The sequence below is a fragment of the Triturus cristatus genome, chromosome 7 (assembly GCF_964204655.1).
Source record: "Triturus cristatus chromosome 7, aTriCri1.1, whole genome shotgun sequence".
NCBI lineage: Eukaryota > Metazoa > Chordata > Amphibia > Caudata > Salamandridae > Triturus > Triturus cristatus.
In genome coordinates this window covers 118,466,507-118,484,418 of record NC_140590.1, presented here as the reverse complement: position 1 = coordinate 118,484,418, position 17,912 = coordinate 118,466,507, and the positions used below count along the sequence as shown (strand labels likewise).

General features: G+C 43.5%; 1 pseudogene across 1 annotated transcript in view; it reads left to right on the top strand.

Moving 5' to 3' along the window:
• LOC146808984 (sialic acid-binding Ig-like lectin 13) overlaps nucleotides 1–16,925 on the top strand; it is a 464,421-nt pseudogene extending 447,496 nt beyond the window's left edge. Inside the window, exons 9-10 of the transcript XR_014966302.1 lie at nucleotides 11,671–11,761; nucleotides 13,141–16,925. The product of XR_014966302.1 is annotated as a sialic acid-binding Ig-like lectin 13 (transcript). The remainder of the gene's footprint in view (nucleotides 1–11,670; nucleotides 11,762–13,140) is intronic.
• The last annotated feature ends 987 nt before the right edge of the window (nucleotides 16,926–17,912 follow it).

Genomic DNA, 17,912 nt, shown 5'->3' with positions numbered 1-17,912 from the left:
CATTCAGAACTTCCAAGGCAGATCCTCCCATAAAATGGATCCTTCCGCCTTTAGCTTGGTCTTGACAGATACTCGGCCTGCCTTCACCACAGATTTGGTAGGAGCCCTAGGGAGTTTTACTAGTTGGATTTCGCATGCGGTGGTATAATTATCCAAGTTCTCCTCTGACAAGCGCTCTAGAGACTCCCTCTCTAAACCATGGTTTTCCAAAGAGCTAAAAGAGCAGAAACAGCATCGCAAAAATTAGAATGCTGTTGGAGACTGACTTACTGTCCTCTTGCTAAAGCGGTGATAAAGCAACCCGTACCGGTTATCCTCCTTGTGTCACAGACCTGTCATCACACTAATTCATTCACACATGCAGTCATTGGTGGGGCCCATAACACCAACACTCATATAAACCATCCACCGGTCTGCACACAGTTGGAGGGATGATCGGTTCAAGCGCTCGACATGTGAGGGGAACGCCTTGTACCTTAAAGGAAGGAAAGTTATTTTACAAAATATACATCAATGCTCCTTACACCTACAGATCTTAATCTTAAACATCAAGGCACTCCTCCCACGTGGTCGATGGACCAAATAGTTGGATTGGTTAATGGTGATCTAGAACCAGCTAAAGCACATTTCAAGATTTAGATCTTACCCTTCTTAATAAATCACAAACTCATTTCTTGCTAATCAATATCTGTTTATCTAAAAAAAATTGAAGAGCTTAGGCTTGCATATCAAATTTTAAATATATCGCAGAACATCATATTTACCTAATCTGACTATCTGGAGTCTTCTAAGTATGTTGTCATTCGTCAAAGCAGATTATTGTCCATAGTTCGCCGCTCAGCACGCTACAGTCTCAAAGATCGACCAAGACCAGAGACGTGCGAGCATCTAAAAGTGTCCGTAGACATTAGCAAAGGTTCGCAGTCATCAGATAATCGGGCGGCATCCGGACCGTCAAAGATTCAGGGAAACGCAGCAGTCACCCTAAGCAGTAGAGTTTGAGCAGCGTCACCGTCGTCGTCAAAGTCGAAATCGATCGCCAGTTGATAGTTAGCCCTCGGTCAGTAGGTAGTAGGGTAGGTCCCTCTCTATTCTACCATGCAATTTATAATAAATCAAATCAAGATGTTACATTTTCGTTATTTTTGTACGGTCGTGATTGGTTGGTTGAGATCGTCTGATGGGGTTTAGCGCAGTTTGAGGGGTGAGGTCACAAGTTCAGTTCGTACTGGTTTTTTGTAGACGTCCGTTGTCTTTGGTTTTTGGCTGTCTCCCACAGTGTCCTTGCTTTGGTACAGTGGGATATAGGTCATGCAGAGGCTGCAGGTGTCTGTGTCACAGCTGCGCTGTTCGCTCCGCGCCTCGTGGAACAGTGGCCACCTCGTCATGTCGCGTCGGCGGCCATTTTGTATTTAGGCCCAAACGCCAACTTAAGCGAAACAAACTCAAAAGAGTAATTAATGCATAGAAATAATAAATCTAATGTTAACCCCTTACTAATCCCTCTATGTGCTTGTACTTTTCTAGCGTATAGCAACATTTAAAGCAATTATATTCACCCTTTTGGTCCTCTTCTCGAGCAACATTACAAGACATTACGAAAGCAACATATATCATGCAGTATTCTATTTACTACATATACTACGGATTGTATGCGTACAGATTTTAGTCATAAAGGTTATTTAGCCATGCAAAATGCAATTCCCACGTATAATTTGAATGTTAATAATGTTGATTAATGAACATGCAAACTCATTTAATAATATTATAATTAATAGATTATTCAATTAGTATATTCATGCAGAATAGGGGAGGTTTTCAAAATGTTGTACTACCCACTCCATCAGCGGCATTAAGGAAGGCACAGAAAGCTTATTAAGCTTACATATGTCAAGCAAAACTATGCTGAGCGTATTGCTCTCTCTAGAAACAATGCCAAAGAAATATTCTCAATCGTGCAGAACTTCTTAGACCCTAGCGCTGAGCTTATTATTTTACCTACCTCGGACACCTGGTGTGAGAAACTGTCTAGCTTCTTTATTGACAAGATTCAGTTGATTCGGGTGAATTTCGGCGTCAGTACTACTGCTTAGGTAGGAAATCCCTTCTCGAATATTCCTATATCTAGTTCACCCTTATCACCCTCCCTGACGTCATTCTGAAACATTGCTTAGCTAGACTCTCTGACAATCCTTAAATCATTGAAATCTGTCTCCCCGTCTGACCCTTGTTTGGCCAGGCTGTTAGCCCCTGTTGCTGAGGTAATCAATCCAGAGGTTAATACTCTCATTATTATGTCTCTTCAGACCGCCACTGTTCCCCTGGATTGGAGGAAGGCCAAACCTCTGCCTCTGTTGAAAAAGCCATCTTTGGATCATTCCATTCCAGCTGGCTACCGCCCTATCTCCCTTCTTCCAGCCGTGTCAAAGTTTGAGAGAAAGCTGTTGACAAACAGCTTCCCAATTTTGTTGAAACATCTGGCTTGCTCCATTCAGCCCAATCAGGGTTCAGGGCCACCTATAGCACAGAGACGGCTCTTTCTGAAATCTCATAAGCAATTAGAGAGTGTTTGGACACTGGTGGCTGAGTGGCGCTGATTTTATTAGACCTCTCTGCCGCCTTTGATACGGTGCCACACTCCCAGCTACTGGCCCGTCTCCTAGACACTGGCGTCTCTGGATTAGCCTGGAATTGGTGTAAATCATGCCTTGAAGATAGATCGCAGCGAGTGTGGCTCTCCCGTCCTCATCGGCCCCCAATAGGGTGACTACTGGAGTACCTCAGGGTTCTACCCTGAGCCCTCTCCTTTTAAACATATATGTCACTCCCCTGATCTACTTGGCAGAGGAGCTGGGAGATAAGATCATCGCCTATGCGGATGATCCCCAACTCTTCTTCACTTGGAAAAAAAATTACATATCCCCGACTCGTGCCAAAGCCTGTCTTACAGCCGTCTTTAAATGGCTTCTATCTGCTCAGCTCAAGTGTAATGAGGACCAGTTGGAAATCCTTCTATATGGGACTTTCCCTCCTCAGTTGAGGGAATCGCCATGGCCGGCAGATTATCCTCTACCTAACACTGCGGGTCAATCAGTCAAAAACCTGGGCATCTGGTTTAACGAAGATCTCCGGTTCTCCACTCAGATTAAGAAACTAGCAGGGCAGTGCTTTGGTACATTGAAATCACTGAAGACGTTTTTACCCCTCCTACCCAGGACAGCCAAGGAAATGGTTACCCACATCCTGATTCTCTACCGCATAGATTATGCGAATGCCTTGTACATTGGCTTGCCAGGGTACCTGCTGATGAAACTGCAGGTACTACAAAACGCTGCAGCCAGGGCTCGTCTTAATATTCCTGGAAGATGCAGCATAAAGCAACACCTGCACGACCTTCACTTGCTCCCCGTGGCCCAAATAGTTACATTTAAAGCCCTTACCCTGGCTCATACAGCCCTTTATTGATCTGGTTCGCTTCATCTCAGGAAACCTTTTAGCTTCTATGTGCCATGGAGACAGCTGCACTCAGCCGCACAGTGTCTGGCGATGATTCCCCATTTCCGCCTGGTAAGAATGGGGGGCAGTTCCTTGGCTTACAAGGCAGCGGAGGCTTGGAAGTCCCTTCCCTTTGATCTCTGGGGCACTCAAGATCCTAAAATGTTCAGGAAACGGCAAAAAACTTTGCTTTTTATTTAGTCAGCAGTTGTCTTTCAGCTCCTTCCTCAGTTTTTTGGGCTTTTTCACCGGGACACTCTTGAGTAGCCGTGCGCGTTATGAATGACAATAACATAACATAACAATGTAGTTCTGCCTCTCATGTTCTGTGTGTGTCTCGATGATGTTGTTGCCTGGCCTGTCCTCCTTAATTTCCTTGCCATCCTTAGCTTTCTTGGCTGCTTTGTGGGCCTTATACTTCTCCAGAATTAGACTGCAGCATACTTTTAAAAAGTCTATTATGAGGGCCTGCTTACTGGGTTTGGTGCTGGTTTTACCGGGGGAGCAGGTGGCGATGGTAAGAATGGAGTTATCTTCTTTAACCTTATCTATTTTACTCTCCTTGTCCTTCTCTTGGCCTGTCTCTTGGTCTGGATCAGATTCCAAATCCGATTCCAGAAGCCTGCTAAGATTTTCCATAGCTTGTTCGCCCCCTCCCTCCTTTGTAAATTTCCGTTGCGGGTCTCCAGCCGTGCCCCTAACTTTCCTGCTCCCATAGTGGGACTCTGGCACAGTTTTTTTTTGTTTTATGCGGTCTGTTTTGTAACGGTCCGTATTGCCTGGGGGTTTGTCACCGCCCTTGTGTGATACGAGCGCCACGAGTTGTATAGGCGTGATTGTACTTGTGGGTTTACTTATCTATTGCAGTTGCTGGAGTGCTGCCTTTAAACTAGGTACACTTATTCTCTTTTATTCCCTTTTTTTTTTTTCAGAGGGGATTAGACTTTTCCCATTCTTCCTTTTCCCTTGGTCCCTTGGTCCTTCGTATCCTATGAGGGCATGATGTTTTTGGGGTGTTTTGCTTTTGGTGCTTTGGTGCACTTTGGGCCCTCCTGTCTTTAGGCACTCCTGGCTTTTAGGCACTATGGCTACCCCAGCTGCCCCAAGCACTCCACACTCAGGCAGGCGCTGAGGGCGCCGGGTATGCAGGTGTGGAGGGGCCAATGGCCGGGAAGCAGGAAAGCGGGAGCAGCTGCAGGGAAGCAGGCGAAGGAGGCTAGCAGGGCACACAAGGCGGGTTGCAGGCTGCACCTGGCCTAATCAGGCTGCCTTCACATCACCGCAAAGGGCTCATTCTCACTGCGGCCACCTACTAATGGCGGCCATGCTTGCCACTTACCGCGGAGGCTCCGGCTTAGCACCTGCTTGCCTGCCTGCGATCCTCTGCAGCCTGGGGCCACGCAGCAGAGCACCATCTGCACACCGCAGGAGGACAGGTTCCCCGGCTCAGCTCCCCTCTCTCGTCCGTCAACAGCCCCCGCAATAGTGTCAGGGCAGTGAAAAGGAAAGCGCTTCACCCGTAGGCAACAGAACCAGAGAGGGAGCACCCTTGAGCGCTCCAGACACTTTTCCTCTAGAGTAGCAGGAAGGATGACAGTCCAGTCCCTCCTATGCTCTAGGCAGGAGCAGCACATCGGGTAGAGTTGGGCCCAGGCAGGACAGCTCACAGGGCCCTCCGGCAGAGGGGAAATCTTTTGTGGCGGTTCCTCTTGGCGCCCAGCAGTCCTTCTGAAACAGTAAGCACACAGAACATGGGGTCAGAGACCCAATATTTATACCACAAATGTCTTACTTCTGCCCTGGCACAGGGCTTGGGGACCCAGTTGAAACCAGTTCTGGGGGTCACTTAACAAGTGCACAACAGTCCCCATTGACAGTGTACGTCCTGGCCCCAGACACACCACAGAGGGCCAAGCCAGCATTGTACAAGGCAGGCACATACCTATTCAGGGTCTGGGGATACTCCTCCCACTATTCCAATTGCAGATCCTCCTATTCAGCCTAGTGCTGACTCACCCAGCCCCTCAGGAGCCACTGCACCTCCCCAGCCCCTGTCACTCCAACGCCAGACATGCAATACACACCAGCTAGGCACAAAGACACATAGCACACAGAAATGCCCACTTCTAAAAGTGGCATTTCTAAAATACTGACAATAAATCTGCGCACATCATTACGCAGTATTTATTACCACTATTCCAAACATACCAAACTTGATCACACTGCTCCTCTCAGATTAAGAATTACCACTGAAACACTTATGAGGGAATCCCCAATGGATTTCTATGGGAGGGCAGTCTCACAGTAGTGAGAAACCAAAATGCAACACAGTTGAGGCACATGTTCTACCTTTTACCTACATTGCACCCTGCCCGTAGGGTTAGCTAGGGCCTGCCTTAGGGGTGACTCCTATGTAGTAAAAGGCTACTTTGGTGGGTGGTGCAAGCCCACCACTAGCATTTAATTTACTGGCCCCAGGTATGTGAGATACCACTTTACTGGGGTCGAACAGGTAAATGACATACGCCAAAGAGGTGTAGACCAGTCTTACCACATTTTACCATAGAGAGCACATGCACTTTACACTGGACAGCAGTGATAAAGTGCCCAGAGTCCTAAAACCACCAACACCAGGTTAGAATAAATACCAGGAGGAAGGCAAAAAGTTCATGGATGATAGCGAAAATGGCCAAGTCCAACAATGATAAATATGAGCCTTAGTTTTTCCACAGTAAACTGGGACTTAAGCTGTGAATGGCAGGAAGAATTGTCCATATTTCTTATAATCTTCTACATCTAGCCACCAGCAGTCAGTGTAGAAACTGAAATTGAGATGAAATGTATGGATTGATATCAGCTGACAGCTGCTCTCTGGATTCTCTGTAGCTTCTGAATAACTCAGGTGCATGCCCCAAGGTACATACATTTGGTGCCGGCTGTTCAGCAAAAACACTATGCTGATGGTGGTTTACACCTTTTGGTGGAATCCTAAATAAAGGAAGATTTGATCTAGGCATCTTGTCATTTGAAAGGATTACTTTCTAATGTGATGCAATTAAAGAATCAAGGAATCGTTTGTGTCATGATCACAATTTATTTCTTGAAATTGTATTTTAATTGTAGAAACCTTGCACACTTTGCACACGATGTTTAGAGACCCTATTTTTTGTGTCCTCCATCTGTGTTTTGTCTCCGCTTCCCCAATTCAACGCCGGCCTTGCTGCCGTTCAATTGGAGGGAAGCGGACACACCTTCTTTTTGCTGCCAATTGGCTTCCTTGTTACTCTGTCTTCCGGGAAAGGGCGGGGAACGGAGCCTCACGCGCCCAGCCAGCTATTTAAACTACGCCGGGCCGGAAGCGCAGCGGTACGTGTGGTGAGGAAAGCCCTCATCTTGATTTTTAATCTTGGGCATACTCGCTTCATTTTATTTACTTGGGAAAGACCTGCTTTTATTTCTTGAAATTGTATTTTAATTGTAGAGACCTTCCTTGCACACTTTGCACACGATATTTTGAGACCCTATTTTTTGTGTCCTCCTTTTGTGTTTTGTCTCCGCTTCCCCGGTCCAACGCCGGCCTTGCTGCTGTTCGATTGGAGGGAAGCGGACACACCTTCTTTTTGCTACCAATCGGCTTCCTTGTTATTCTGTCTTCTGGGAAAGGGCAGGGAACGGAGCCTCACGCCCCCGGCCAGCTATTTAAACCCATGCAGGGCCGGACGCACAGCGGGTGCACCAAAGGCGCGCCAAAGGTGCGCCAAAGGCAAGCTTGTCGGCGCCCGTCCGCGCCAAGTCCGGGACAAGGACGGGTATTGCTGTTCAAACTACTCCAAAAATGTCATATCCTGCTGAGGCCTTGAGAAATTTGAACTCTAAGGTCATCTGTAAACATCCTATCTTACCTGAAACAATTTTAGGGGCATGCTCCTGCTATAAATGCAGGATCAATCTCCCCTTTGAGTTATTTACTGGCATAAACAATTCTAAAACTAGTTCGGTCAGTACTAGTGATAACGGCCAGCTCAAAGGAGGTTTCATCAATGCCAGATCGATGGGCAAACATAGCCAAGATGTTAGAGATCTTATTTTAGATCACCAGTTAGACTTGCTATTTGTTACGGAAACTTGGTTAAAAGATTGGAGTAGTCCGAATGTTGCTGACTCCGTCCCACCCGGCTACTCCATATATAGAAAAGATCGATTAATAGGTAGAGGTGGAGGGCTGGCTATCATTTTACGTGATTCCCTTTCCTGCACCTATTTTGAGCTTGAAACAATTAAAGAAGCAGAAAGTTTGGACTTTTGCCTCTCCCTCAATGCCACTTCATTTTTTTCAGGAGCTCTTATCTACCGGCCACCTGGTCAAAGCTCTAAGTTTGTAGAGTCACACGGTGACTCCCTGAGTTATCTTCTACTTAAATATGCAAATTTCACACTCTTAGCTGGTTTTAACCTTCACTTAGAGGATAGTTCTGAGCCTGGTACAGATAACTTTCTCCAAATATTAGATTTATTCTCGCTTCAACAATTAGTAAAGGGCCCAACTTACCTGGCGGGGCATACTTTAGATGGGGTTTGTTCTAATTTGACCTGGCTTTCGGCTGATACCCCTTCGCCCCAAATATGGTCTGACCACTTCTTCGTCCCTCTCAGGCTCATTATCCCCCAGAAGTGCTACAGGGAGAAGTCTCCCAAGGAATTCCATCAGGGGCCCATATGGGCACATATTGCAGGAAATCCTAATTTATCTATTTTGGCAAAGGCCCTTACGCCGGCTTTGATAGGTAATACAGACTCACGTTTATTCCAGTCTTGGATATCCAAAGTTTGTAATACACATTCTCCCCAGGAGAAGTGGGACAAGCAAAAAAAACCTAAAATTTTAAAAACCCCTTGGTTTACGCCCCAACGGGCCAAGCACATTTGCACTGTAAACAACTCAAGCGACAATGGAGAAAGGCGTATAACGATGAACTAAAAGTATTGTTTAAAAAGGGTAGGAAAAACTATTTTCATCAGATTTAACTGGCAAAAAAAGAATATTTTACTAATAAAATAAATGCAGCTTAGGAAGATCAGAAAACGATCTTCTCAATTGTGAAGTCTTATACAAAACCTAAAGTGAAACAAAGGGAACTCCCGCCCTCACAGAAACTGTGTGATAGTATCTCTCTGTTTATTGAGGAAAAGATTTAAAAAATTCAAAGAGAATTCCCAGCACATAATCAGGACTATGTCTCTGATCCTCCTCCGGTGGAAAGTCTCTATTTGCACGTATGAATCAGTCCCATTGGAAAGGACTCTTGTAGCAATTGAAAGGTGTAAATCAGGCTCGCCACTGGATGCCTGTCCCCCGACGATTCTCCATAAAATGCTTGAGACAGTGAATCCCATCATCAATCACATAGTTAATTCCTCCCTTAGGACAGGTATTGTACCAACGAGTGGAAGCTTGCGCAGGTAAAACCGTTAAAAAAGAAACAAAACGTTGACTCGTCTGCTCTCTTCTTCCTTTGTTAGGCAAAATAACGGAGACATTTGTTCATAAAGAACTAACTAAGTTCCTTGAAGAGCAATGAATTCTCCACCCACTTCAATCCGGCTTCCGCACTAAACACTCTACGGAATCGGCCCTTTTGGAAATATCTGACACTCTTAAAATGATTGCTGATAAAGGTAAGAAAGCGGTCTTGATTCTTTTGGACTTGTCGGCTGCATTCGACACCATCTCTCAAGACATTCTCTTGAAACGTCTCGAATGCAACGGCATTTCCGGCACGGTATTGAAATGGATCAAGTCGTTCCTCGCTAATCGGAGACAAGCTGTCACCTTGGGTGCGTTCCTTTCCTCAGAACGTAACATTACAGCAGGAGTCCCTCAAGGGTCTTCTCTAAGCCCTTTGTTGTTTAAAGTATATATGACCCCTCTTATCTCTTCGATCGGTTCATTTGGGATAGAGGTTACGTCATATGCAGATGATACCCAGATGATCCTCTCTATAGAGAATGGCTCCGTAAAGGCAGAGACTAATTTTAAAAGCTGTTTGACCGCCGTTCTTCAATGGATGAGGAATAATCAGCTAAAATGCAACACGGATAAAACAGAAATCCTCCCGATAGGGAATGACGTCCTCTTCCAACCCTCCAAATGGTGGCCTGAAGGAGCAACGCCCCCGCCTGATGTGGTGAATGTTGCTAGAAACTTGGGAGTACAATTTGATACCTCACTCTCCTTCTTACCTCATGCCAAAGCAGTGGCAGGAATGTGTTTTAGCTTGATTAAATCTTTAAAGAAATGTTTTAAATTTCTCCCCTTGGCAGCAAGGAAATCTGTGGCTGTGGCTCTGATACTTTCACGTATGGACTACTGTAATGGTCTCCTTGCAGGAGTTAACAAAGCTATTTTAAGAAAACTACAGGTGGTGCAACATGCGGCAGCACGTTTAGTGCTCAAACTCCCAAGAAGATCCTCAGCCTCTGCTGCCTTGAATAGTCTTCATTGGCTCCCGGTGCATAAGAGAATTCTTTTTTAAGATTCTCTTGATCACCTTTAGAGCTAAACTTAATGTAGGGCCTAAATGTCTGGTGGCACACTTTGTCCCATATACAACAACAAGACTACTTAGGTCTTCTTCAGCAAATCTGCTTAAACTGCCTTATTTTAGATATAAATTGAAAGGTGGTAAGAAAGTGGCTTATCTGGGTGCCAAAGCCTCGAATATGATTCCTGCTCATCTTAGGTCATGCAATACTGAACCTTTATTCAGGAAAGCCTTAAAAACCTGGGTTTTCTGTGTCTCTGATGAATTTTGTTTAGCTTTGATTTAATTTTTTCTTCTTGGGGCTTTCTTCTTCACCGGTACTCTAGCGCCAGGATACTCCTTGCGGAGTGACAGTTGCGCTTTACAAATACCTCATCAAATCAAATCAAATCAAATTAGATCTTTTACTTGAATTCAGTAGATTAGAATGTGGGTCAAACCGATGGAAGACATGTGATAATGTCCCCATTTACCACAAACTTCTTGTCTCAGTCTCTGATATATTGAGTTTTAGGTCATTTATTCACATCCAGCTTTCCCCCAGTAGGAGTCATTGGCCCATCTCACAGAAATCTAACTCAGAGGGGCTTTGATGTTTTGCCATATTTTGTGTGTCAACAACAAGGTTGTAGCAGTTGAGGTTGAAGGAGGATGTCAGCTCTTTTAGTTTTAGGTATATGTTAAAGAAAGGTGGGTGATGGTAGATGTTTGAGGTACTCCCGCAGTGTTGAGATAAGACTGCCAGAGCAGAATGGAGACAATGATAGAATGAGGGATGTTTGTTAGCCAAGAATGGCACAATCTGGGGAAGGGCAGTTCCTTTTTTCACTATAGCTTTAAGACCCCATAGCAGAGTTCAATGATGAACCATGTCAAAGATGACTGAGATGTCTAATAGCAAAGTGTGCTACTGCGTTGGCGACCACTAGAAGCTAGAAATAGTCCCATTTTGACGATTATGTGCTCCTGACAGTGAGGAATCTTGTGTGGATAATCGAGAGAAGATCATTCTCTACTACTTTAACTGATATTTATGTGTAGGCAGTTTGTAGTATTGGCAGTTGTTACAAGAGAGCACTGGGTTGGTGCCCGGTAGTAGTTTTGGTATAGACAGTTTGGAGATATTTTGGGATTAAACCACACTTTAGGGAGTGGTTGGTGATAGATCTGGTCCCAATGGCAGCTGACCTGGATCTTGAACCTATTATGCATCTGAATTGAAATGTTAATGGATTTGATTAATAACTATGATGCACATGTGTAGATAACACAAGTGTATGTGCAGTTAAACCTGTATGACTCTATATGCAAACCATCATAATTGTGCCCATTCAAACCTTCATGTGTGCACATACAAACCACAATGCCTGTGTATTCCACCCTGTTGTATGTTCATTTCAACGCTTGTCGATCTTTGGTAAAAGGCGCATACAATGCATACAGATGCTCCATATATGCATGCAAACACCCATGTATGCACACTTAGATCTTGGCTAATGATCACATCCACATTCATTTAGATTAAGTCATACTTTCATGTTTGATGCAGATACTTTTTGGAAGTCTCATGCTAACATTTACAGAATAATCAAATTGTGTTGGACATTACATATGAGGACTTTTTTAAATGCAGGACAAGGGAGAACAATGAAGGAGCCAGCAATGAAAACGAAACAGTGGCCGACAGTATCCCAATCTACAGTGTAGTTAAGAAGACCCCCAAGGTACGTATTGCATTTAAGACAAAACACTTAGTCCCTCATTTCAAGACTCTCAGAATATGGTGAGGTTTTTATCAAATGTGGCAAATTCAATTACCCAAGGCTGAGGTACTTACCAAATGTTGGAAAGACCTCCTATTCGGAGTTTGCAACCAGGAATTAAGGCACACATGCAGAATTGGATTGTAACACACTGAATTTCGCATGGTTCGACTTTTCTCAGGGCGCTTTCTGCCGCTTGGCTGCTCTAATGGGGGATGTATTTTTATTGAGATATTGCCAGTTCGAAAACAGTGGACAGACCATTGTTAAATGATGAGAAAAGCTCTACTGGGCGAATAGTTGGCAAAACCGAGTAGATTGTCCCATCAGTCTCAATTTTAGACCAGAGGGCAGATTGAGTAAGAATAGTCCGGGAAGTTGAAATAGAGGGTTTGTTATCAATTGTAATATCAAATTGAGTCAAGACATGGTCAGGATAAATCCGCCTTGTTAACTCATTTCATTTGCTTCCATAGCACAGTTTCCTGATTGAGCCGGATGCTTCTCCGTGCAGTAAACAATATAAGACAATCCGATTACACAGAGAGTTCACCAGTGTGGGTTTGTGGCCAGGAGTCAGGAGCAAGACGGTTTCTGAGGGATCTGGAGTTGGATGTCCATTGTGGCACTGGTGTCTGTGACAGAAGTAAGGAGACAAAAACAGACCCCTTTCTATGGCTCAGGACTTGTTTTTACTGGAACTTGTCCTTCACCAGGTGTGGGAACATGAATGCCTGTTAACACTTGAATGAGTAGAGTCTCACTGTTCTTATGCTCATCCATTAAAAGCTGTCCGGCATGTGCCCTGGATTAGCCCGGAACATTAAGAGGTGTGTATTTTCTGGGGACAAAGGCCACATCCTTACTCAGATGTAAGATTCATCTTGTGTCATTTGTGTACCATTAGAATTTTATACCTCCTTTCATCGATCATATTTACTATAACAATTTTGCACAATAAGTTTGATCTCTTTAATCGCATGAAGAAAGCAGCTGAAGGGAGGGTGAGGGCAAATAATAACACATTTTCAAAAGCATATTGTGCAGACCATCTCCATGCACTTTAGAATAATGTAGTGAGTGAGATTGCAAACCTTCTATGGATTCACTTAAAAGCAGCCTCATGCAGACTTCATCTGAAAAAATAAATGAAGTTATGGTCATGAAAGCAGGCTAATGAACACATGTTCAGAAATCCAGTCAGATTGTATGCAAATTAAATCCTTTTCAAGGTGTGATACATATCTTGGGAGACCTTCCTGGTTCTGGAGCTTTACTTTTCTACATCTATGTTCCCATATTTACCTAATTCTTATTCCCTTTGGCTGCATTTTCTGTAGGTTCCTAGAGCTGAAAACAATCCATGTTCTGGCACCAGCACAATGGACTCCAAAGAAGATATGTTTGAGAACTTCAGCAAGGACAACCTTCAGTATGCAACAATCCACTTCTCCAGAGCGAAGCCTGGAAGTAAACCAAGCCCGCTTCCAGAAGAGGCCGTGTATTCAGAGGTCAAAGTGCACTAGCTGATGGCCTTCCGTAATTGCCCAAGAAACTGTGGGCTTCTTATGTTTCCTGTAAAATAAGAATGATTTCCTGCACATGCATGTCATTATATGCCTCTGCTTCTTGAGAAGTGCTAGCAAGCATCTGTCGCTCCAGTGAAATGTCATTCTGGGCTGCTGATGATAGCGATAATCTGTTGGATAACTTACATTATGATCCATTGAATCTCATTGGCGTTAACAATGATAGACTCCATTGCTTGGATTGTGGTTAAGCTTGCTTGTTGATGACTATCTGTGCTGGCGATTGGGTTTGGAGCTTCTCGATCATGTATCCAATAAATAACAGCACCCTAGATGGAGATGGGAGTCGTAATGTGTCTAAACAATTACATCCTTCTTTTAAATCAACATTACCACAGGCCGGGGACTCTTGGGACTGAGTTCTCAAGAGGATATTGAATTACTGAAGAATCAACCTGGAAGTAAGCTTCTTTAAGCAATGCACTTCATAGGAGGATTGAGACCCAAGGAGTAACAGCAGCCATGGTCCATTTTACAAGGGATGAACTGTCCTTTTGGCCTTTTTCCTGTGTTTAGTTGTGACTATCACATGGTTATTTTTTGCAATTGAACAATAAGGTTTTGCTGTCATTGAAAATTCTAAAACACTATGTCATAAAACCCTGTGCAGAGATGAGCAGTTTTGTAATTCTATGTGTATAGATTACTCAGATCACTATTGAGAGTGTCAATCAGTGAAAGGAAAGGAAAGACCGAGTCAGGAATTAGGCATAGAGGGGTCGTTACAACTGAAAAAACATCTGGTGCAGGATTGTAATTTCCTGATGGTTACAGTAGAACCTTTTGAGGCTCACGTGTGTCAACAAAAAATACTTGCTTGCCTTCCTTTGGTGTATAGCAGTATGTGCAGTCTACAATGGCTAGGAATATGCTTCTGCCATGTAACAAAATGAAGCAAGTGCAGCTAAAATGTGGAGAACAACCATGAATAATTAACAACATGCTAAAAGTATTCTCCCAGTTGGCAAATAGCCTTGTCCTCAGTACTTTGGCTTCTTAGTTTAGTTGTCTGAACAAAGAGGGAAGAACTTCCTCATCAAGATCAGTCTGGCTTTTTAATACATAGATAGGTGCTTGATAGGAGACTGTGTCCCGATGCAACAGTCTGAAGGTGCTTCTTGGATGTGGATTGCAGAATCACCACTGAAAGAGGCCGGGCCCAGATCAAGGCATGAGCTGCCACAGCAGATTCAATTAGCACAGAATATATTGTATGTGGACCATGTACTAGTGGTAGCTGGTGAATTTCAAAAGTGGTGGAGCATAAACTTTATACCCAAGTATATGAGCAAGTGAGCAAGCTCGAAGTGCAAAAGAAGGCCGCAACACTTTGGAAAAAAAAGATTTTAATGGTAGATAAAAGTGTTCAAAAGGCATATGACATCTTAAAGCACTGGTTTGAAGAAAACATTAGAAACAAGTCAAAAACGTCCCAAGCCTAAAACTGGTCTGCATGCAAAATGCCCTAAGACCCCGAAGCCAAGAACACCAAACTTGTGAGATTCGGCACTCCAAGTTTTTCCTACCAGTAACACATCTCTGCCTCTATATTGTATTGGTTGATCAAACCATCAAGTGCCAGACCGGTGGCAAGAACGTACATGGTAAATACTGAAAAAGATAGATGAAACCCTTGGCATTTCATGCTTGAACTTTTAGAATTGCTAAATTTGTGGAGTATAAATGAACATGCACACAAGAACCATATAATAGCACAGTTTGTGGTGCAAAATATGTCAAAAACTGACCAGCTTATGGGAGAGAAAGCAGATATATAATAAAAGTGATTGATATGGTTTATAAAGTGTTTCCAAAGTCATAACACAGAATTTTTTTTTGTAAAAATAAGTTTAATTTTTAAATGGAAAGATAAAAAAAAGTTAGCATAAAAATAAACATAAGGACACACATAGTAGAACAGGAAAAATCAGGGAAAAAATGTTGTACACATTTAGGGGCCGATTCCAATCCTGGAAAAAGACCGTACGAATCATCGTACGGAGCGTTTTCTACGTACGACTCATACCCGGTAAACTGTCCCTACAACCTAGGAAGTGCGATTCGTACAGAACGCCTATTTCCGTACGAATCATACAAAAGACCGTACGGGTAAAAAAAAACTACGATTCTGATCCGGAACAGCCTGTACGCGACGTCCGGACGTATTCAGGCAGCGGTTTCCGGCCCAGCAAGTACGATTCGTCCCTACGTCACTCCGTACGGCTCTTTTTTTACAGGAGTCAAACACAGCCGGAAAATCAGAGTCCGACGTGAACCGCTAAGAGCTCCGGTATGCGACGTACACGCCATGATCCCCATCGTATGTGTCATCCCAGTCCTCTTGGCCTACGACCTGGTGCATCGCACCCGACGCACACGCCGCAGAAGGTGAGAACAACACCCAGGGGCCAGGGTGGGGGTGATGGGCAGGAAACAAACCCCATACTCAAAGCCAAACCTATAATATGGAGGCCATACATTACTACCAGGGTCTGGTCACTTGAGGGGGCGTGGCCAGCACCCCTGCGTACCGCAACAACGGAAGTGGACGTGTACGGTGCGTTGAACACGTACCCCTACGGCACCATTAGAACAGTGATACGGACCGTACACACGCAATGAATGCGTGGGTACGGTGCATACCACACGTACCCCTACGGCACAGTAGAACAGTGATACGGACCGTATACACGCAATGAATGCATATGTATGGTGCGTACACAGCCATTGCGTATGTACGGTGCGTAATACAACATTGGTGCGTACAACAACATTGCGTATGTACGGTGCGTACACCAACATTGCATATGTACAAGTCATTCCCCGTGTACGGGACGTTTTCCGTACGAATCGTAAATCGGAAAGCCAGTCCGGTTCGTACTTGTACGCTCGGACTGTATTTTTATGATGCGTACGGAAAAGTGTCCGGGTCCGTCTCGTACAACTTTTCCCGCTACGATTCGTACGGATCGCGCCGATCCATATGTACTTTTTCCCATACGAATTGTTCTTCACGGGTCGGACGTGACTTGTATGATTCGTACGGAAAAAAATACAGATACGAGTCGTACGGAAAAAAAAAATACAGGATCGGAATCGACCCCTTAATGTACTAAAGATTTTTTTTTTATAGAAATGTAAACTTTACTGCAGCATTAACAAATAATTAAAAACATGCCCAACTGATAACATGGTAAGAAACATTTTTAAGTGAACACAAACTGTTAAAGTGACAGAGCTTAGTTTAAAATCTTTTTATTTAAACAACATCATTAAACGAGTAACGGCCATTCAAAAAATGTAAACTTTTAAGCAGCATCAAGAAATTAAAAGAAAAGCACACACTGGATAAATACACAAACACAAAAGAACCAAAAATGAAAGGTGTATAAATCTGTTTAATGAATAAAAAAGCATTTAACAGCAACTGAATGTGGATTGTAAAGCACTAGATCAAGAAAGCTGAAAAGTGTGTCATTCTAATATAACTATATGTGAAAAACGCACATTGTCTGTTTTTTTCAGAGTGACTTACTTCTCTAAATTACACTTATTTAGGTCTAGAATGTCTCTGAGTTCTTTTTTCTACAGACACCATGGCCAATGCTTTCAGACTAGTCTCTATCATAGTTTTCCTTGAAGATGTTTTCATTCTCTTCAGAACTGAAAAGCAGCATTGTCTCTGAAAATGGTTCTTATAGATTGTTTTCAACAAAAAAACGAAAGAAAGGATTGGCACCACTAGCTATTTGAGATTCAGGCCTCCCATATATGATAGATAGTACAGTGTTCAATTTTTCGTTGTCCAGTATTGGATATGACTTTATAGTTTTCTTGAGAATTTAATTTGGTAACAAACCATCATGTCTGTCAAAGTGGTCATTTTGGAGTAAAGTAGCACTTGAAGATGTTTGGTAAATTCAAAGCGTTCTTTGGGGAGAACAATGATAATATCACAAACTTCTTTGTTGACTAGTACAAAGACATTTATTTCAGTTCTGAGGCTTGGTATATTTATGAGGCGCTTTGCATCACTCTTGCACCACGTATAATACTGCAAGAGTGACACAAAATGTAAAATTAGATTTATGAAGCCACACAAGGCCACCTTGCATGGCCTCGCTTAGCTTCATCAATCTCGAATAATGTAATGCGGTGCCAATCGCTGCGTAGCATTACTCTACATTATGAAGGCATTTCCATGGGTATTGAGTGGGTGTTCCCACGCAACATCCATGGATTTTGAAGCATTCCCAGATTTACAAGAACAGGAAAACCTGGGAATGTGTCAAAACAATACGCCTCCCCAGAAGTTGTGTAACAAGGAGAAATATCTTGCACTCTGCAGTATACATAGTAAGAGGATAAGGCCTCTCAGGATTGTTTTTGAGCAGGGAGGTGCCACTTCCTATGCAAAAGCAATTATGTCTGCAATACAGGCACCCTTGCACCATGTTGCAATGTGTATTTTTATGTTTTTATTCATTTGTATAGCGCTAATCACCAAAGGTCTCTAAGCGCTG